Below are 22385 nucleotides of genomic sequence, written 5' to 3'. Positions count from 1 at the left end.
TTTTTCCTGCCTGTGGAGGTATCGCCCAAATATGAATATAGGATATGTTTAAGACTATCTTGGAAGGTATTTTACCATGGGCCAAAACAATCACCAAACAACTACTTAAATACTCAAAGTAAATATTTAAGGCTCCACCCTGAATAACATCATTTATGCAAACATCCAACAAGGATGACACCAGTATCAGCAATTTTTTAAAAAAATATATTTTATTGATTTTTTACAGGGAGGAAGGGAGAGAGATAGAAAGTTAGAAACCTTGATGAGAGAGAAACATCAATCAGGTGCCTCCTGCACACCCTCCACTGGGGATGTACCCGCAACCAAGGTACATGCCCCTGACCAGAATCGAACCCGGGACCTTTCAGTCGCAGGCCGACACCCTATCCACTGAGCCAAACCGGCCAGGGCTAAAGACATATTTACATCTAAATAAGATAGCATATAACATAGAGGAAAAGTTCAGTATCTACATTTCAATGTGCTTATCTGTCACCCAAAACACAGATTTGGGGAAATTGATGTATTATTTCACAGAGCACAGAAGTATGGGTAACCAACATTTTCATTCGCAAATGTGGTTTAGTTGTAAACAAAGAAGTACGAGAGAATGTTTTTTGTGTTTTTTTTCCAGAAAGTAAAATGCGCCTGGTCTTTGGGGAGCTGCTGCAAACGCCACCTGAGAACATTTAGGAAGCTTAGCCACTCTCTTGTATTTCACAGACAATTCAAAGCATCCATATTCATGTTGCAAAACAGACTTGGACCAGCCAGGATATCCCTGTGATAAACTATAGTTCCTGTTTGCTCACAGGAAATATCTTCCAGAAATAAACACATTCTCTAATTATATTTTATAAATGGGAGGACCATTTTGCTTTGAGCAAAAGTGTTCAAAGGAAAACTAGTTAGAATGCCTGTTATGTTTTGTTTTTAAATTATAGCCCCGGTTGGTGTTGCTCAATTGGTTGGGCATCATCCCATGCACTTGAAAGGCTGCGGGTTTGATTCCCAGTAGGGAGCATGCAGGAGGCAGCCGATCAATGTTTTGCTCTCACTGACCAATGTTTCTCTCTCTCTCCCTCTCTCATCTTCTCTCCCTTAAAATCAATTAAAAATCTTTTAAAAAAATTATAAGGTCCTTCAATATAGCTTCATTTACCAAAACAAGCAGGTTTTCCAGTTCTTGACACTAAGCATGACAGACGCCAGCTTCTTGGCTGCAGCTGCTCTTAAACCCAGGTTCTCTAAGACACCCTTTGCAGTTTATATCATAGAAGCAATTGCTCATCTGAAGTATGACTAGAAGGTCTCAAGGGAGAGTAGGACTTACTATTGGCAGAGATCAAACGTTTATTTCTTAAATTGTATTTAATCCAATATATGAACAGCCTACATCTGCAAAAGTGAGCTCAATCCTAGCAACAGTTTTTTCGTCTCTTTAAAAATAAAAGTATATTTTAGTTTGTGCAGAGCTTTAAAACACTGGTATGTCCACTTCACTTGAGGATCAAAACAAGCTTGGTAAGTGGGTGTGCGGGCACGACTTTAACGCGTGAGGGAACTGAAAGTTTCTGAAGTGAGCTGACCCAGGTCACACAGTCTGGGAGACAGAAATAGACTGACAGTCTGACCACTTGTGCTCACGGTTCTATTCCTGGTGCCGTCCTGTCTCTCAAAATAAAAGGCAGCAGGGGAACTCAAAAGAGAATTCTAATCTATAACTTCCTGACAGTGCTCCGCTGGCGGCTAGGGTTCCAAAAGAGGAAATTCAGATATTGGCGAAAGGGAAGCGGCCCCTGGGCAACGTTCTCCAAACTGACCTGGCAGGTGCCTGAGTCAGCACCAGCTGGGCTGGTCAACATTCCCTACTTGATCTGAATCCCCTCAGGTAAGTGCTTCGAAACAAGCACCTTCCAATCTGGTTCTTATGCCTGCTCAAGTGTGAGAATCACTGCTCTGGGACATGAGAGCCTGGAGGGAAAGAACCAGGGCGGGAAAAAGGATTTACTCAGATACAGAGACCACAGCAGATAGTAGAGTGGTTATCCCACTGGGCTGAACGCTCCGAGAGCAGGACTGTCTGTCTTGTCTATCATTTTGTTTCCAGCGCTTCTAACGATGCCTGCCACATGGAAGACAAGTAGACGTTGTTGGAGATAGTTGCAGATACTATAACTAGATGCTCTGTATTAATTTTTTTACCCCAAATGCTTCACATTTGGAAAATGCCCCGTGAATAATGGCTGATGAGAATCTTGAGATATATGAGTGCTTAGCATGTGCCAAGCCTGTGATAAGTGCTTGGGGCGTATTATCTCACGTAACCCTCACATTTGTGAGGGGTGTGGTCAACTTACAACTCTCATGTACAGATGAGGAAACTGAAGCTCTGAGAGCAGCAGTCACTTTTCTGAGCTGATAAGCAGCAGAACCGGCACTCAAACCCTTATTTCCCAGACCAGAGCCATGCTTCCTTCCCGATGTGAGCTTTTTTTTTACAAATGCACACAGGCACATCCTTCTGATACCAGACTGACATCACAGAATGTCTCTCTAATCCGTCTATCGCACCAGCTCCTTGAGCAGTATCAATTCCAGGGGTTGGTGAAATGGAAAGCTTATAGTCAGAAACAGTGCTAAAATAAAACCCTATTACTCCCAACCTTGTTTTTCCTAATCCCATTCCTCTGGATTTTAGTAAATCCATTACTTTTCTTTTCTCCATGATTCTGTTGAATGTCCTAGAGCAGTGGTTCTCAAACTGTAGTATGCATAAGAATCAAATTAGAGGGTGCTCGGTTCATGCCAGGCATACTCCCGAGTCCCAGAGCAACCATGACAGCATTACTTATAAAAACAAACAAACAAAAGAACCTATAAAATGTCACTTGAAAATGACTATATTTTTATTTTTAGGCTCTCCTAATGCTACTTCCAACAACCTACTAGGAAAAAAGGTATATTCAGCAATAATTCTGGAAGCATTGTTCTATTCACCAAGGACAGAAACCCTGTGGGCATCTCAATATCACACAACACCAAGGAATAAAAGCCCTCAATGTCACTCTTCACAAAGCTGAGCATGTAACACACAGACCCGCCTGCCTGGCCTCTCGGTGCCAGTTTCCTCTAGACCTGGCTGCGGGTGCTTCCTGATGCCCACATGTAGTCTCAGCCCCACGTTCCACTCTGGGACTGACTCTGGCCCAAGAAAAGGGAGCCTGAGGAGCCCTCAAGTAGCTGCTCACCCGGTTGGTCAGATTCCCGCTGACTCCACGCTGACTTTGGACATATCCTCTGGACCTGGGTTGTCCAGGTCCCTGCCCTAGAGCCTCGTTCTTCAGTGTCTGCATTCTTCTCCTTCAGCCACCCAGCAGCTCTGCAGCTGAGCTTCAGATTTGTTAGTAAGTGGGATCCCAAACCATTTCTTCATCCATTCTATCCCCACAGGCTCTCTGCTTCCTCGGTGACAGATATCCTGCTCTCCTGATGCTGTCGCCTCTCACACCCAATGCACTGCTGCTCAGCAGGAATACCCAACAACTTGCAAAGTTGTGCACATTAGAAAAGGACATGCCCTCTGTTTCACATAGCCCCACGGCCACATTATCTTGGCATGGGCAGGGTTTCAGCCACAACTTTCCCCTTAGCCAGGTGCCCCTGTTCACAGCTCATCTCCACAACCTTACCAGGTGGCCCTGCTGGCAGCCTGTGTCCATCCATCCCTGGGAGAGGCCCTTCTCCATTCAGGTCTCCACCATCCTCAGCTCACAATGACCTCTCCCCAAGACTGTCAGAATTTGGCCAACAGATCTTACATCCTGCCCTCCTTCCTCCTTGTAGTTATTACTCGTTTTATGACTAGTCTCTACAATCACATGCCCATGGGAGCATTCGCTCCAGCTCTAGCTGTGCATTCATGTCTAGATTCTGGCCCAGCCCTGTGGGTGCCCGAAGCCCCCCAGACCTAGCCATCTTCGTACAGACAAGCCTTACAGAGACACAAAGGGCCCACCGTGACAGACGTAAAGGCCTCCGTTCTCCTCAACTCATTTACCACCTCTATTTGGACCAATTGGATGGTCCAAATGTGTCCATGACCTCATTTCCACACCAAGGACCTCCACCCTCTGGTGTTGGTGATCCTGTGAAGAGTGGCACAGCTCACTAAGTGCTTCCTAAATGCCTAGCACCACACGAAGCCCTTCGCACACACAAGGATGCAGCAGGGATACTACCCTCCCCCTGGGCTGAAGATGCTCAGTTCCCAGAGCAGTGGCCAGAACTCAAACTCAGATCTGTCTGGGTTGTGTTGTTTTTTTTTCAATTGTACACTGTAGGAAATGATAATTACTATATTTTTAAACTATGACATCATGAATTTAATATATTCACTTAATAACTTTTTAAAGTAAAGAGGATATGCATTAAATGTATGCATTTATTAAAATACACATACTTAGACACATTATAATATGAAAAACTCTTCATTTCACAATTAAAGAGAATCAGTAGTGAATCGGTAGTCTAGTTGACAGAATTTTGTTAGAAGGACCTAAAAATGCTCAATAGGGCATATATGAAGAATAAAATAGCATATATAAAATTAAGTAATATGCGATCTTACTAAAAAGCTAAATTTAAATATGAGGTGTTGAGCTACTGCTATTTTATAAAAATTAAGGGGGAGAAATTCTGATATTGCTGAGTAAATTAATATAAAATTATAAGTTGATTTACGTGCCCCTCCCCCACCAAAAAACCCTATTTGTATAATATCAACAAATTGGACCAACTGAACACATTCTTAGTGGTTTCTAAATACATTGTTATTTTTCTTTCTGCAAGGCAGAAAAACATATATAATTAACTTATTTTCTCTCCTCTTCCCCCAATTCTGTTAATACCATGATAGGCAGCTAGTTTCTATACACATATACATATACCTTCTCTTTCAGTGTTCGAAGAAAGCCAGTGCTTTAACTAGACTTTCATAGACAGATATGTCCATCTAATTAAAGCTACGCTGTCACTGTCAAAGCAGATGACTGAATCTTCCCCTGAAAGTTGGATGTGCTCACTGCAAAGAATACAAAAAAAGAAAGAAAAGAAAAATGATGTTTCAACAGAATTTTTTTTTTTTTTTAGTAGCACAGCGGGACACACTCAAATCATTCAACTAATAGCATACTATTCTGGATGCTAAAAATAAAGTGAAGTTCCTGTTTTCAAGATTTCTCCCTTTAGATTCAGGTACACTGAAAATACACAAAGAAATTTTTAAGGGAACTTCTTATGTTCCTACAGTTTCTTCATATTTTCTCCCAGAGGGGACACTGTCTCTATTTCCTTATATTAATTTCCCACTAATAAGATAGCCTCCAAGGAATATTAGGTATTCTTAACAAGTTAATGACTATGGCCATTTTTTTTCAATTAAGTTTACTGAGATAAAAATTTTCTATAATAAAATTATCCACTTTTAAGTGTACAATCTGATGAGTTTTGACAAATGCATATGATCATGTAACAACCACCAAAACCATACTAAACATTTCCATCAACACCAAAAGTTCCTATTTGTAGTCAGCTCCCTTCCCCAGTTCCTGGCTCTTGATCGGTTTATCACTGTAGTTTTTTGCTTTTTCTAAAAGTTCATATAAATGTTCTTATTTCTGGCTTATTTCAATAGTATAATTGGAAAAAATGTCCACAGTGTTGCTTCTACCAGGAATTCATTCCTTTTTATTGCTAAGGAATAGTTCATTGTGTGGCTATACCATAATTATCAATTCACCAGCTAACAGACATTTTTTTCCCCAGTTTTTGGTTGCTGTAAATAAAGCTACATTGACCATTTTAGCACAAGTCTTTTGGTGGGCATATGTCTTCATGGGTCATAGAGTAAATGTATGTTTAAGTTTATATGAAAATTTTAGATTGCATTCTGATGCCTATTTCTAAACAACAGATTTGCTTCAATCTCTCAGTTAAAAGGAAAAAGCCCCTACCTATAACAATTCAAATTATCGATATCATTGAAAAACCACAAACCCCTGACAGAGGACAGAAATGATCAATCTATTCATATCTATTGATATCTAGCCCTCATTATGCATGCGTACTCTTCTACTTCAGGATATGGGGAACAGAGTTCAGTCTGGTGAGGGAGCCAAGTTACACTGTTTCAGACTGAGTATGATTATGTTGTGAGAAGAAAAGCTAAATATTGCAGATCCTGCTACTCCAAGTGTGGTTCATTGACCAGCAACAGGGGCATCACCTGGGAGCTTGATAGACAAGAGAATCTCAGCTCCACCCCTTCCTCTGCTGAGTCAGACCTGCATTGTAAGGAGATCCCCAGGTGATGGGTGTGTTTGAGGACCTCCGCTGGAGTCCAAGGAGAAAGGAATGATGTGCCACTGAGAGGATCAGGGCTTCACCAGAAATAGTTTTTAGAAGAACTGGAAGATTGTTCTAAATGCCATGCTATCTTTTTTAAAATCCTCTGGGCTTGACCTTTTAAAATTTCCAATCAACAGAATTTTCTTGGGAGACATTAGTGAGACTCTCAGAAAAGTCACTTTCACCATGTAGGGGCTGTTTGAGTTTTCTCTGTAAATTCTCTAGTCATTTTCATTTCTGTGTTGTTTTCAGTCGTATCCTCCCATTCACGACCGGTATCGCTGTGACACTACTGGTTATTTTTGAGAGGAAACTCAGAGGTGGGCAACATGAGGCTTACAGTTGCTCATATGGAAACAATACTAATTAATAAGAATACAAGCATAAACTCTGTGTTTCAACTGTAGGCCTTATTTTGCCCACCCCTGTATAGGACCCCTCTCAGACTGCCTGCAGGACACGCTTCACTCTCTGCATCGCCTTCTGACTTGCCCAGAAGTGCCAGCCAAACCACCAGCCACACCTTGACACCAACATTTCCAACGACTGCTGTTCACAATGTGGACCCCAGAATTACAGGTCCCAGAGCTGGAAAGACGGCAAGGGCTCCGGCCATTTAAACCGAGTAAGGTCTTTCTTCAGTCACCGTAGTCCAGAACAGGCAGCCAAGCTTTAGAAAGAAGTCAAACTTGCCAAAGGTTACCTCACTTAGAAGCAGCGGTGTCCGCAGCACGGGAGAACATTTTTCTGTGGATCCTCCTCCAGGGCGATGCCTGCCTCGTCCTGGCTGCGCAATAACAACCCGCTAATTGGTGTCTCATGCCAGTCCTCTCTGAGCTCTGTGGTTTTCCATTCCTGAAGCGCCTCCCTCGCCTGGCACTGCACGGCTGGGTCTCACCCCTCCAGCGTCTCTGCCTGTGTTTCTAGGTCTCCTCTTCCTCCTCAGCACAACCTAATACCGGTGTCCTCAAGCTCTTATCTTAACCCTGTTTCCCAAACCCATGTTCTCATTGCTTCTCAGCTACTAGCAATCACCTCTAATCTCTCTTCCCTTTAAGCCAGCCCGCACGCTGCACCTGGCAGAAGATCCAAAAAGCCCAGCTCTCACTGTGTTACCCGCCCCTCAGGAAAACCTTCCCTGGCTTTCACTTTTTGCCAAATCAGCATAAAATCCCTTAGTCTGGCACTGAAGACTTCTATAAGTTAGTACTTTCATCTTCTCAGTTTCTTCTTTGTGGGCAGCAGCATAATTAGGTGTTAAGGTTGCCCACCTGGCTATCGGCCTTCCTAGGTTTGAGTCTCAGCTCTCTACCTCTGTACAAACCTGAGAGGTTGCTTAACCTCTTTATGCCTCAGTTTCCTCTCCTGTAAAATGGGAATTATCATGCTACCTAATAGGGCTATTTTAAGTGGTAAATATAAAGCACTTAGGTCAATGTTTGGTACGTGGTAAGGACTTGTAATATTGTTTTAATTCTTCTTTTAAAACTAAGGAAGTATTAGCTGCCCATACACCAAGCCCTCACTAAAAAACTTCCTTTATAACATCTGGGAAAGATCCTACAGAATTCATGGCATCATGTGAATAATAGCTTCCAAAAACTAAGCTGCCATTACAGTGCTAGCTTTCATTCTGCACATTCATTTCAACATTTCAAAGTATCTGTGATAGGAAGCCTTACTCATTTTCTTCTGAATATAAAATGAAAGGCACTCAAGTTAGTAATAATTCACTTGCAAAACTTGTCTTAGAATTAGACTCTATTTCTGGCTATAGAAGCCACACCCTTCTATGTTTTTTATAATAAAAATGCTCTGAATCTTAATACAAACAAATAACCCAGGTTTGTAATCAGCATATCAAATTGAAGCAAGAAATAAAATCAAGAACTCTACAAAAAATCTGACTTGGAGAATAGGTTTTATCTTTTGCTCTGATTTGGATCCATTCTAATGTTGAGAAGGATTCAAATATTGTGTTCTAGGCTCAGAAGCAAATCCCAGGGTGAGTGAGCAATGTCTAACAAGGGAAGGAGAGCTGAGTGTTCCCTGGCGCTGGACTAGAGAATGGGGGCAGAAGAATAACTACTGCCATGCATGGCAAGGAAAAGAGTGTAAATTTCTGAACACCATGTGACAGGACTATTTGAGATGCTTTAGATGTATAATTATTTTAATCCTCAAAACCACCCTTTAAGAAAGGCACTAGTTGTCATCCCTACCATAGAGATGAAGACACTAAAACCAGAGAAGTTATAACGAACCTAAGAACACCCAAGAAGTAAGTGGCTGGGATTTGACCCGGCACACACCAGAACCCATCCTCTTCACCATGTTCCTATATAATAAAAGGCTAATATGCAAATAGAATGAACAGTGGAATGACCGGTTGCTATGATGCACACTGACCACCAGGAGGCAGACGCTCAATGCAGGAGCTGCCCCCTAGTGGTCAGTGCGCTGTGGGAGCGCTGCTCAGCCAGAAGCACTGAGCCAGGCTCATGGCTGACATGCGCAGCGGCCGTGGCAGGAGCCTCTCCTGCCTCCGTGGCAGTGCTAAGGATGTCTGACTCCAGGGAGCAGGCCTAAGCCATCAGTTGGACATCCCTGAGGGCTCCCGGACTGCAAGAGGGCGCAGGTGGGTGCAGGCCGGGCTGAAGGACCGCTCCCCCCTAATTATGTTATAGAGATTCAAAATATTTCCATGTTCTTGATGCCAGGAGATGGAAAGGTTGACAGGAAAGGCAGTTCCACAAATCACCAAGATGATTTAAGCCCCAGTTCCACTAAAGTAAGATGCTTCTGGCAGTGAGAAACCTGAAGACCCAGCCCTACCTCCAGCCCGGGTTCAGTCTTAAAAGTTCTGCAAGCCCAGTGGCTCGGGACACTAGGGAAGGGCTTTGAAACCACTCATGAATAATTTCGGTTTGAATAATGAAGAGATCAAGAGAATCTCACGAACTAAATCCCAAAACCATTATAAATGCCCATATTCACCAGTACCACTAAAGCATCAAGTCCTCAGTCAGTAAGTACCCTTCCTAAAAGGATTTCCAAATAAAACAGTAATGAGACAGATCTGCCAATAGGTTAACTGTTCTCTGATGAATCTTAGCAAACCAGAAAGACTGTATGGATTTCCTAGATAAAACATCGAGCTAATTCCTGGTGGACATCTGAGCTCCAGAGCTTTCTCAGAATGTTTGTAAGCTGAGGTTCCAGGAATACTAAGGAAAATATGCCTAAAAATCATATGAAGGTGATTTAATGAATTTATTATTAACTGTAGTATTGAAAGATAGAAAACTCAAGATCATCCTATTGAGAAAACAAAGCACAGAGAGGGCAAGCATCTTGCCCAAAGGCACACAGCTTGTTCACAGCAGTTTCTACAATAGTTGTGATTCATGTAACGTTACAGTTTCAACTTCAGAGTTTTCTTACTTTTTCACTTCCAGATGGGTTTAAAACATTCCCAAGGACAAGAGCTACGTTAACAGGCAGGCCTATACAAAGCAGAGGGTATTCTAAAGTTTCCTGCTAAAGCTGGAAACATTGTCTCATTGTATAAGGACATTGCCAGTGTCCAAACTTCCATCGAAAAAGTCTGAGCCAGCCCTGGCCGGTTTGGCTCAGTGGATGGAGCGTCGGCCTGCGGACTGGGGGGCCCTGGGTTCGATTCCGGTCAGGGGCATGTGCCTGGGTTGCGGGCACATCCCCAGTGGGGGGTGTGCAGGAGGCAGCTGATTGATGTTTCTCTCTCATCGATGTTTCTGGCTCTCTGTCCCTCTCCCTTCCTCTCTGTGGAAAATCAATAAAATAAAATAAAAATAAAAAGTCTGAGCCAGTGGCAGCGCTCACTGCCTTTGCTTACCTGCACTTTTAAGGAATCCGTTTCCCACAGGCCTTCTGTTCCTTAAGGTGAAGAATGCGGTAGGGGTGCCAGAGCTTCAGGAGGCTGTCTGCCCAATCGCTGTGCCACTAGAAATTATCCAAGACAAAGGCTGGGCTGCCCCTTCGCTTGTGAGTACTGAAATGAAACACAAAGACGGCATGCTTCTAAGAATGGCTCGTTACCTGAGAACAGTTTCCACCCATGAAAAACACTTTAATGAAGACTATTTTAGCAAACTCACTCCTGGCCTGTCCCCACAATACTTGACAGGATGATGAAATTGCCAAAAACAAAACAAAAAGTCCAACAGCACGCCCAGCAGCACCTATTACATTACTGTAGTTCATGGCTGGTTATCCACGGGATCCAGCTCCATCTCCTCGAAAAAAATAACATGTCCAGCTCAATTAGCCCAAAGCAACCTGGTAATGAAAGAACCATCTGTCTTATTTTTCAGCTTCTCTCCACACATGCACACAGCTTCATTGTTACAAGCGGAGGTGAGAGAAGGAGCTGTTGCTCTGAAAACCCGCCGAAGAGGGGGGGAGGGAGGGGAGCGGGGAGTGTGGAGGAGGCCGAGGAGAGTAAAAACAGCAAGAAGAAAGGAGGGGAAGGAAAGCGTGAAGAAATCAGTAAAAACAGCAACTAGTTTAAGAATGTGCTGTGGCCGCTTTCTCAAAAAAAATATTTTCAAGAGAATCTTAAAATACTCCTGTCACAGCTTTTCTTACATTGTTTCAGCTTTTCTTACATAAGACTAACCCTGATACAAAAACCAACAGCAACAAAAAAGCTGCAGCTCTGTACTTCCTGTTTAGTAGAAAATGTTATTTTTTAAAAAAAAATTATTAATAAACAAATATGAAAACCTACAAAAATATGCCAAATACTTTATTTCAGAAGCCACTCATGAACTCTAATGTCCTACACACGGAAATAGGAATGCTTTGTTATGAAATTCATATAGTAACGTGAAAAATGTTTAGATTCTACCAAGCAAGGAAAGAAACATTTTAAAATGCGAGTACTCTACGGTTATTTCTACGTGTTCGATGCGTGTGCAGACACCTTACTGAAAGCCGTTAGAGAACAATGAAACCAGGGGAGGCGCTGAGTTATGGCCTACAGATAATTTTTTCTTAGAAGTTCAAAATCTTCATCTAGAATTCAATTCTTAAGACTAAAATTCTTAAATATTAAAATGTATAGAGACAGGAAATGCTTATTTTCATATGTTCCTGCATGCCTTTCATGTCTGAAGTGCTAACTGGCACATTTACAAGTTAGAAGGCAGGAGGTGGTGCTCTTCAGTGGCTATTACAATAGAAGTCTCCTCCATGAGACACAATTGCGAACTTAGGGAAACTATGGATAATAAGTTTGTGCCTTAGCAGCATTCTCCCTAAATGTATACGAGTAGACATACAGCTCCTGAGTTTCTGTCATCTTCTGCTCACTACTACTTATTACCGGGTGCAATCACAATATTGAAATTGGAAGGGCCCTTTTAAGACTTTCTAGTCTACATAAGTGAGTAAAGAAACCTTGATGTTATACCAGGAACAACTGGGGAAATGGGGATTTAGTTATATCTGGAAAAGCTTAAATCAAGGGAAGAAATAAGATGGCCCATTCTCGTGTTTAGATGGCCTGCCTGAAGAAGAGGCATTGGCCAGGCTCTGAGGTTGCCAGTGGTTAAGCCATGGCCAATGAATGTAACATTCAAGGAGTTAGGTTTGAGTTTGGTAAGGAAGAACCTGCTAATCTTTAGGTTGCCTACAGATACTACATGCTGCATTGCTGGATAATGAGTCACTTGTTACTAAAGATATTCTGTTCTAAAAACCACTGGGGCTCTGGCTAGTGTGGCTCAGGTGGTTGGAACATCATCCCCTGCACTGGAAGGTTGCTGGCTCGATTCCCTGTCAGGGCACATACCTAGGCTGTGGATTCAATCCCCAGTTGGGGTGTGTACAGGAGGGAACCAATCAATGTTTCTCTCATACATCAACGTTTCTCGTTCTTCCTTCCCCCTCTCTAAAATCAGTAAAATATACCCTCAGGTAAGAATAAAAAAAAAAAAAAAACCCCTGGGGATTTGCCAGTGCTTACTAAACTTTAATGCTCATTGACATCACTTGAACATCTTGTTAAACGTCTGATTCGGGCCCTAGCCAGTCGCTCAGTGGTTAGAGCAGCCACCCGTGGTTGCATGTTTGATACCAGTCAAGGGCACTACCTCAGGTGCAGGCTTGATGCCCAGCCCTGGTCTGGGCGCATGCAGAAGGCAACCAGTGGATATGTCTCTCTCACATCAATGTTTCTCTCTGTGTGTCTCTTCCACTCTCTCTAAAAATCAATGGGAAAAAAACAACAACAACAAAACCTTGGGTGAGGATTAACAAAAATAAATAAATAAATAAATAATAATAATAATAATAATGAAATTCTGATTCTGATTCAGTAGGTCTGTGCAGGGCCTGGGAACCTGCATTTCTAGCAAGCTCCCAGGTGACACCAGTGCTGTGGGTCAAGACTGTGGGTCTGTCAAGGATGCAGCTTGATTACAAGCATTAGAATGTTATTAAAACCAGTGTTTCCCAAAGCGTACAGTCTTCTAACCACATGACTTCAAAAGTCCTCCTGATTATCCCTGGTTTCCGGGCAGGTGTTTAATAAATAAGTTAAGTGGTTATAAGCAGGGTTTTATGAGTCCACACATTCAAATCTCCAAAAAAGATTGTTATCTTGGTATCCTGCAGTACCAACTAGGTCATACTTCTGAGCAATAACTAATTTTGCACAGTTCTAAGGAAGAGATGTTTTACCTCCTTTTTTTATTAAAAAAAAATGATGCTCTTACTCTAAGCTTGGCATATAAATAAGCATGTTCTGATGAATAAATGAATGAATGAGTGAGTATATGCATTCAAAATGCAATTATTTATGATGTCAGTATACTACAGTTAACAGAGAAGTAGGATGGGAGAAAATGTGGCTACAAAGTAATTTTTCCCAGTGATCTGTGTTGTATAATCTCCAAAGGGTGGGGAGGGAAAAGTCTCCCAAAGCTATAATTTGTAGAGTTCTTTATGTAGAGGGTTGCATTATTTTTCTAACCCTGGAATTTCACCTCCCTAACACCCCTCTGAGACATAAAAATTCCTTTAATTCGTAGAAACCCCCCATTTCCCGCTTGCTCATGTTTTTGCTCTGCTCTCCCACTTAGTTAATAAATTTGGGCTTGCAACCAGTTCAAAATCCCATGTAATATCTTTCCTGGATAAATATGCTAATATCTGAACACAAAGATCTTCCTCAGATTTTAAAGCATGTTTAGGTTTCTCTCACAGAGAAAATAAACCCACAACTACAGGGAACTAGTTTCCTGCCTTTGCTCCAACTCTGAAGGCCCCTCTTCCACTGGGTTTACTGTTTTAGTTTGCTTAAAAGTTAGAGTGTTGTCCCAATACGCCAAAGTTGTGGGGTCGATCCCAGTCAGGGCACATACAAGAATCAACCAAAGAATGCATGGGTTGGTGGAGCGACAAATTGTTTCTCTTCCTCTCCCTCTCTAAAGTTAAAATTAATAAAATATGTATTTTTAAAGTTGTAACATTCTATCTGACTTACAAAAGCCCTTTTTCAAACTACTGATTACATCAGTTTATTCTGATTGAGCCTAGCTTATTCTGCTTCCTGGGAAATATCATCTTCTGTTAGTTAGTTCCTCTTTTGCTATTTTTAAAAGAAAAAAGAGTGAGTTAAGTGGAGGGCAAAAAATCAATTAAACGAATCAAACCTTAAGATTAAAGTGCTGGACATTTTCCTGCTTTCCACAGCAAATATGTGATTAACTTATACTATTAGCCATCATTAGATGAGCCTCTAAACCTCTAACATTACACATATGATGTAAATCTTCATTTGTGGTATCTTATAATTTATTATTGCAAATAAGCCAATACATGCGATATATGTTTTCTTTTATGAAATTATATAATCCTAGATTTATTTTCTAATTCACTAGTAGGTTAATGCTTTAGTCAAAGTACATTAAGTCAAATTCATTTCCTGAAAATATTAATTTTGAAAGTTTTCACCTTCTGCAGTAATTTTGTTCATTTAGTCAAAAAATAATTTCCCAATGCCTACTCTGAGCCAAAGAGTGTTCTAGATACTGAAGATACAGTAGTGAAGAAGAAAAATAGTTTACAATCCAGGAGAGAGGCAGAAATGAACTGGTAGTTCACAAGTAACTTTTACAGGACAATTACGGTTTGAGTAGGAATGGACCCAGGTGGGGAAGACCAGAGAGAATTCTCAGAAAACTCCTCCGAGAAAGATTTGGCCAGGTGAAACGAGGGCGGAAATAACAGCAGAAGAAACAGCATCAGCAAAGACTCAGACGTGAAAATGAAAACAGTAGACTACAAGATCTGAGGCTGCCCACAGAAAATAACAGCTAATCTTTGAGCACAGCTACTGCATGCACAGACTCATCTGATCCTCACAACAGCACTGAGACAGGCACTGTTATTCTCATTCTTCGGATCAGGAAGCTGAGGCTTAGATGTGTTGACTTGTCCAAGATCTCAGAGCTAGAATATGTCAAGCCAGGGTCTGCTGCTGGGCTCTCTGTTCTTAACCTATAAACGATGATAGCTTCCCAAGAGCCAAGTCAGCTGGGAGGTTTCCTTGTGTTCAGATTCATTGCGTCAACTTTCATTTTTCACAGACTAACATCATTTACTGTAGATGCATTAGAATAGCTTCAGTCTCAGCCTTGATAAGTGTATGGCTCCTAGTTGGTACTTATTGCCTGAGGAAATATTACATGAAAGTTTTTATCATGAAAATGTTAATAGAAGTCCAAAATGTCAATATATCAAACATCCATGAGCCCCCAAACCAAAATAAATGTATATTTTCAGGGATTTTTTTCAAATGTACATTCAAGTTCCCTTCCCTACTCCTGTTACTTTTCTCCCAGAGGCAGCCACTATCATGAATTCAGTAGATAGTCCACTTTTTATTCACACACAGGTACAAACACACATTCATAAGATTATATGGCGCCGAAACCGGTTTGGCTCAGTGGATAGAGCGTCGGCCTACGGACTGAAAGGTCCCAGGTTCGATTCCGGTTAAGGGCATGTACCTGGGTTGCGGGCACATCCCCAGTAGGAGATGTGCAGGAGGCAGCTGATCGATGTTTCTCTCTCATCGATGTTTCTAACTCTCTATCTCTCTCCCTTCCTCTATGTAAAAAATCAATAAAATATATTTAAAAAAAAAAAGATTATATGGCAAACAGTATTGTCTTCTGTGATGTTTAACATTTACATAACAAATATGTAATATTCTGAAGTTTGTTTCCCACTCTGCACTTGGTGTTCAGGTCCATCCATACTGATGAATAAAGGTCTAGTTCATATTTTTTGAGTTCTGCACTCTATCAACCAAATATACCTCAAAGCTAACCGTTCCCTGCTGGTAGATATTTAGCTTGTTTTCAGAGAACTGCTTATCTGAATGTCATTCTGGAGCCAAATTACTTTTTTCTAATCTACCAAAGCCAATTTATAAATTGCTAGACATAGTTTCAAAGATAAATTTCATTTTTAAATAGGATTTTTCCTAAAATAAACACCTTTAATAATGGAAGTCATATAAAATACCTAGATATTTGAAATACTATAAATCACTGAAAAAGGAAAATAAATAGCATTTTAAATGGGAAAATAAATTTCTAGTTAAGGTAAACCTATAATAATCATTTTGAAACAAAATATACTGAAAAGAAAGTAGATGCAGAAAATAGTCTTCTTACAACCGCTTTCTCTTCCTGATAACCACATTGACTGGGCAAAAACTTGAGTGTTTGAGCAAGTAGATAAACCAAAGGCTCCCCTAGAATGCGTTCTTTTGTGTTCTGGCCAGAAAAATAACCCAGGCCACAACCCCACAGGAAGATCGCCAATTTCTTTTTTTAGAATCAAGGGGTTGGGAGGTGCCTACCATAGTATATGCCAGAGTCAATATTTGCTAAGGCAGACAATTAACCAAAGCAATATAATGCTAGTCTTTGATCTTGAAATGATCACACCTTTAAACCATTTGACTATATACAATGTTCTTTTTCATTAATGAAAGTGTTTAACTCAAAGAAATCATAACAAGATTTATTATCTAGTGTAAATTAGAGTCAAGTCTACAAATATGTGAAGACCCATATGGAATTCCTATACCTCTTTAACATTATTTCCTATAAAATAAAATAAAAAGAATCTGAGGAAACTTCAAAAGGCAGCTGTTTTAAATATGGATAACTGTTTACTAACAGCTACGTTCTTCATACTCTAAAATTTCTAGTCTAGAAAATACCAAAGGAAATTCGAATAGGGCCATTTTCTCTTTGGAGGGAGAGAGAAGTCTCTTCTCCTTTCCAAAGAAGGGCACAGCATCCCCAAGGAGGTAAATTTTTTTAAAAAAAATCTGGGTTTCCAATGAAACCCAGCATACTGGGAGTCACAGTGAAAGCATACTGTTTGGCCCATTTTAAAAAATCACTAGCCGAATGTTTCAGCACATTCCATAGGCAAGCCAAATAGATATCACTGCTTCTAGGTCCCTGGCCTCAGCCCATGAAATCCTCCTGGGTTTAGGAAACAACCCCCCGCCCCCCACCCCAGGCTTCAAGAGGCAGTTGTGAACTCAAATGAAGTTTATCTGACCAATAAATCAGTGAAACTGCTGGCCAAGAAGGTGGAGCCACACCATCATCCATTTATCCATCTGTCCATCCACCCATCTATTCAATACAGATATTTATTACTCATTCTTCCCATGGCACAAGACCTCAGGGCGCAAGGACTGTCTGAGCTGAGAGCACAGCTGTACAAAAGGCAAACCTATATGGCCACATATTTAAACACAGACAATAAAGTGGGGCAAGGGCCTGGGGAGAAATGGAAGGGGGAGGAGAGGGGTCTTCTGTAATACTTTAAACAATAAAGATTAAAAAAATAAATAAACCCAACCTTTTGCCTCAATCTAACCTCTAAACTGCAGCTTCAAAGTACACTGTTTATTATTTTTCAATTACATAATAGGTCTATTTTACAGAATACAGAATAGAAAATATGCAGTTTTTTTTTATTTCCCCCTCAAAGGGCAAAATATAAATATTAATAGATTGCATAAACCACAGAAATTAGAAGTTGAAAGAGGGTTAGCAAGAAAATAAGAAACGACAAGGAGACCCGCAACAAAAACTAGGATTATTTAAAACTTTGAAAAGTCCCACATTTGTGATATTTTTTTTAATGTTCCGAAGACTTTCCCAGAGTTACCAGCATTGAGCAAAGGCTTCTGCAGTGAAAGGAAGGGGTGGCTGAGGAGTGCACGTCCGTCCGCTCCGCAATCGAGCCAGGCTGTGGACATGTGAGGCGAAGGGGAAGAAACTGTGCCAAGAGCATTTTAGGACAAAAGCTACTAGCGAGTCCCTAGGTCCCGAAGGAAGGACACAAAAGAAGAGCATAGGAAGTGGCCTGGGTCAATGGAGTAACCATGGGGACATCGCAGCAGTCTGGTCTTTGTGGTTCCCCTAACACCAGCAACTCAGCCCAGAAAAAAAAATAGATACGTTGTAAGGCAGCCTAAAGCCAGTCTTCTGCTGGGGAAAGGACTCGGCCATCGACCACGCTCCACAGAGCTCCTTATGACGAAAGCCTGATTGTGCTGCTTTTTGATCGGCTTTCTTATTATCTCAGTTGAGAACTGGCCTTTGAGATGCCTAAATACAGCAGAATGAAACCTTTATTTACAACACGCCCAACTATTTGAAAGTAGGTATTTCAATTTTTGAAAGAAAGTTGGATTGCTTTTCCTATTACAGGTGATTCTGATCCAGAGGAACTGGGGAGAACTACACGAGGGGTGGCCCCAGTCTGGGTCTGGGAGGATGGGCAAGGACGGTGCTGCAGACACCCAAACAGGCAGTAATGGGGACCCACAGGAAGCAGATTTTCAAGATCTGTTCTGGGGCAGTCCGGAAACGAAACTGGCTGCGTCTGAAAATGGCAATGATGCCTCCGTCTCCCTATAGGGCACATCACAGACATGGAGCGACAGGGGCGGGAGAGGCACTCTGTGAGCCAGTCCAGACAGGAACAGCTTGGACAGGGACGGCCAGGGCAACGCCAGGAGCCAGGGACAGGTGTGCTCTGGGGGAAGCAGGACTGAGGGACCAGGGCACCAGGCCCACCACAGACTCTCTGTTCCTCTCCCAGGGCTTCGAGAACAAAGAGGCACAAATGGGGGGGCGGGGGGCGGGGCTGCTGACAAAAGTGTATCATCTCACTACACACTTGTCAAGCAATGCGCTGTCTTTGGAGACTAACGCTCCCAAGGCGTTGGCAGGACCATGCTCCCTCTGAAACCTGTGGGAGAGCCCTTCTTCGGCTCTTTCAAGCTTCCGGCGGTTTGCTGCCACTCCTTGGCGCTCCTTGGCTTGTGGGTGCATCATTCCAATCCTCCGTCTTCGCATAGTGATCTCCCGAGTCTGTCTTCACATGGATGCTTCTCATATGGGCACCAGTTACACGGGGCTAGGGGCCCACCCTGCTCCAGCAGGACCTCATCTTCACTAATTCCATATGCAACGAGCCTATTTCCAAATGAGGTCACATTCTGAAGGGCTGGGAGTTAGGACTTCAACATGTCTTATGTGAGGCTTCTGCGCCATTCCATGGCGTCTTCTTTATTTCTTTACTCTGCCCTTCATTAGCATTTTCAGACGCAGCCAGTTTCGTTTTCTGATGGCCCCGGAATAGACCTTGAAAATCTGCTTCCTGTGGGTTCCCATTACTGCCTGTTTGGGTGTCTGCAGCACCGTCCTTGCCCGTCCTCCCAGACCCAAGCTGGGGCCACCCCTCCGTGTAGTTCTCCCCAGTTCCTCTGGATCAGAATCACCTTTATTAGGAAAAGCAATCCAACTTTTAAAAAATGAAATACCTACGTTCAAATGGTTTGGCGTGTTGTAAATAACGCCGGTGACACCTTCCCTGGGCTGCCCGGTCCTCGCCCTCCGCCAGAAGGCCTCTGATGCTCTGGAGCCACTCAGAATACCTGGCTGCTGATTCAAGTTAAAGAGACACAGAGAAAAGTGACCCTCTGGTGGAAGTCTGAATAGTGGCTACCTCTGAGGAGGGACGCTGTGACTGGGTGGACTCCCAGGGGGCAGATAATGTTCTAATTCCTCATCTGGAGGCAGCTTATGTGGGTACGTTCACTGGGAGGAAATGTACGAACTACACATATGGTGTGTGGACTCCTCTGTATGTCTCCTGCTCCTATACAAATTGTACTTTCAAGAAAAACATTAGGGACTATGAGCTGCCTAAGAAATAGGGGTCTTGGCAGCCTAGGTAGACCCTCGGAGAGGGCATGACCTGGGAGGGGCCACAACAAAAGAGTTAGCTGCTCAGCCCTGCTGGCTCACGAAATGCCAGAATGGTTCATTTCTAATGAGAAAACTGTCAGTGCCAAGGAGTCTATACCTTCGAACTGGTAGATTGGCAACGTCTATAGGCAAATTCATGGGTGATCATTAAAAAGTCGTTTGATAACCACAGACCCATATTAAGGTCGCTTTCTACCCTCAGCAGTGCTGCAGACATGCTAAGACACTTCTTGCTCTGTCCTGTGTTCTGGCCTCCTTGCAGCCCTCTCCCGCACATTCCATTTTCAGGCTAATTACAGTTCAAGTGAGTTTGAGTGTGTTTTTTTTTTGTTTCTTCTTTTACATCTAATTCTTCTCTGGAAATTTTAAGCTCTGGTGGTTAGGATGTTTTAGATCCTACTGCTTAATTTCTTAGCAAGAGAAGTCAACTCAAAAAATGGAATTAAAATATACTGGACACCACTCAGACCTAGTGGAAAACATATTTTGAAGTTAAAACACATAATATTTTCTAGAATTAAATGTAATTCAGATCTTTAACAGCTGTTGCATAAACTCTATTGATATAATGTATTAAAAACCGAGTTTTGCCTAAAAAATGAGAGAGGAGAGGGGAAGGAAGTCAGAACTTCATATCAGAACAAAGAAAAATCAAATATTGATAAAAATTTGACATATAAATTGTCAAGCACACAATTATAGAAAATGAAGCACTTGTCTTTCTGTTCTATAAATGTGTTGGGGAGACACTGAGAAGGCCAGGAATTCACAGTGGTCCCCTTGCCTGTTCTCCTTGGGTGTCTCTGTCTTGCTGACACCCAACTCTACTCTCAAATCTCAGAGCGACGCTCTATTTCAGAGTCTCAAATGATATTTAGTATGTCTATGTTTTAGACACTTGGGTTATTAAAAATGAGTGCTATAACATCAATTATGCATTACCATAACTAATGTTTTCATCATTTTTTATGAAAACAGCAAATGGAAGTGATATAGTCCCTGCCACATGTAAATCAAGCCCAGCTTCAGAAGCAATTTGCAGAATTTGCTTTTTATAAATTGTCGATACAGACCTACATCCTACAAGGCGCATATTTGGCCTCAGGGAGATGTAAACACATAGGCCACAGACGTCTGAGTCTGACCGAGCAGACTCCTACATTCTCTCCTGCATCACTTCCTAAAAGGCCTGACTTAGAATGTTACGCTCTAAGAGCACCAAACTTCGAGTAGTTCTCAGTCACACCTTCATGCCTCAGTGCCTTTGATCATGCTGCCTGAAATGCTCCCTTCCCCCCCCTCTCACCTCCCAGCCTCCCCACTCCCGGCCATAAATTAAAATCATCTGTTGGGATTTAGCTCTCCAAGGAGGACTACTCTTTCTATCTCCACTTTACATTTGGATAAGGATAGAGGAGTATCTAAGGATAAAAGCACACATAAAGCTGTTTCAACAATAGGAATAATCCTAAATTATAATTTTTAAACTATTGAAAAACATAAACTAAAATAAATCAAGTTTTTTTTAATGGACATCTGAGTAGAGTATTTTTTGCTTCTTCACTGCATCCCTCCACTGTGTGCCCACGATCTCTATATTATAAACATAGGGATCTATACTTCTAGATCCTTGTGCCTGGCACAAGATGGGTGCTCACATATTTGTTGCTGTTCACTGAAGAATAATTTTAAAAAATACAACATGAACAAATTAGTAGAGTCCAAAATGAAGTTAGGTGCTAAAGGGAAACAGATTTGAAAAAAAAATTAGAGCTAGATAAGGTCAAACAGAAAGCCATTCTGCAGAAAGTTCATTTTTAATATTTAAGGAAGAATATGGTTATAATAATAGAGTTATAATAATAATAATGGCAAGTAACATTGATTAAATGTTTGATATTTGGCAAAGCCTATGCTGAACTATTTATATATGTTTACTGTTTTTATTTTTATTTTTTTTTATTGACTTCAGAGAGAGGAAGGGAGAGAGAGAGAGAGAGAAAGAAAGAGAGCGAGGGAAAGGGGGGGGACATCAATGATGAGGGGCTGTCATCCATCGGCTGATTCCTGCATGTCCACCACTGGGGATCGAGCCCCAAACCCAGACATGTGCCTGGTTCATGAGTCAATGCTCAACCACTGAGCCACACCAGCCAGGCTCTATTTTTAAGAAAGCAGTTTGGTCTCTTCAATTCCCCTGAGAGGGAAACCACATTCTAAAAATATTTTCTTATTGCTTTAGAGAAAGAGGAAGGGAGAGGAGAGAGAGAGAGGGAAAAAAAATCAATGTGAAAGAAACATCGATCGGCTGCCTCCTGCCCAGCCCCTACCAAGGATCAGGCCTGAAACCTGGGCATGAGCCCTGACCAGGAACCAAACTGGCAAACTTTCAGTGCAGGGGAGACACCCAACCAACTGAACCACACCAGCCAGGGAAATATGTGTTTACTTTATTATTGTAATAACTGTAATGAGGCACTATCTCAAATTTATAGGTAAGATAAGCAATGCTCAGCAGTTAGGCAACTTGTTCATAACCATGCCATTATTAAGACATAAAACTAGGAAATACATAGTGGTTAAAATCTGGCTTGGATGAGGGTGTGTGGAATG

At 41.8% G+C, this 22385-nt stretch overlaps 1 protein-coding gene across 5 annotated transcripts in view; it reads right to left on the bottom strand.

The window, feature by feature from the left end:
* Nucleotides 1-22385, bottom strand: part of ST3GAL6 (ST3 beta-galactoside alpha-2,3-sialyltransferase 6) — an 85696-nt gene that overhangs the window by 53813 nt on the left and 9498 nt on the right. For all 5 annotated transcript variants that reach the window (XM_081086718.1, XM_081086715.1, XM_081086716.1 and 2 more), the window contains one exon: nt 10286-10441. The gene's annotated coding sequence lies outside the window, so the exon portion shown is untranslated. The remainder of the gene's footprint in view (nt 1-10285; nt 10442-22385) is intronic.

The sequence above is a fragment of the Myotis nattereri genome (genome assembly GCF_964212035.1).
Source record: "Myotis nattereri genome assembly, chromosome: 3".
Taxonomy (NCBI): Eukaryota; Metazoa; Chordata; class Mammalia; order Chiroptera; family Vespertilionidae; genus Myotis; species Myotis nattereri.
This window is presented reverse-complemented; position numbering and strand designations above follow the sequence as displayed.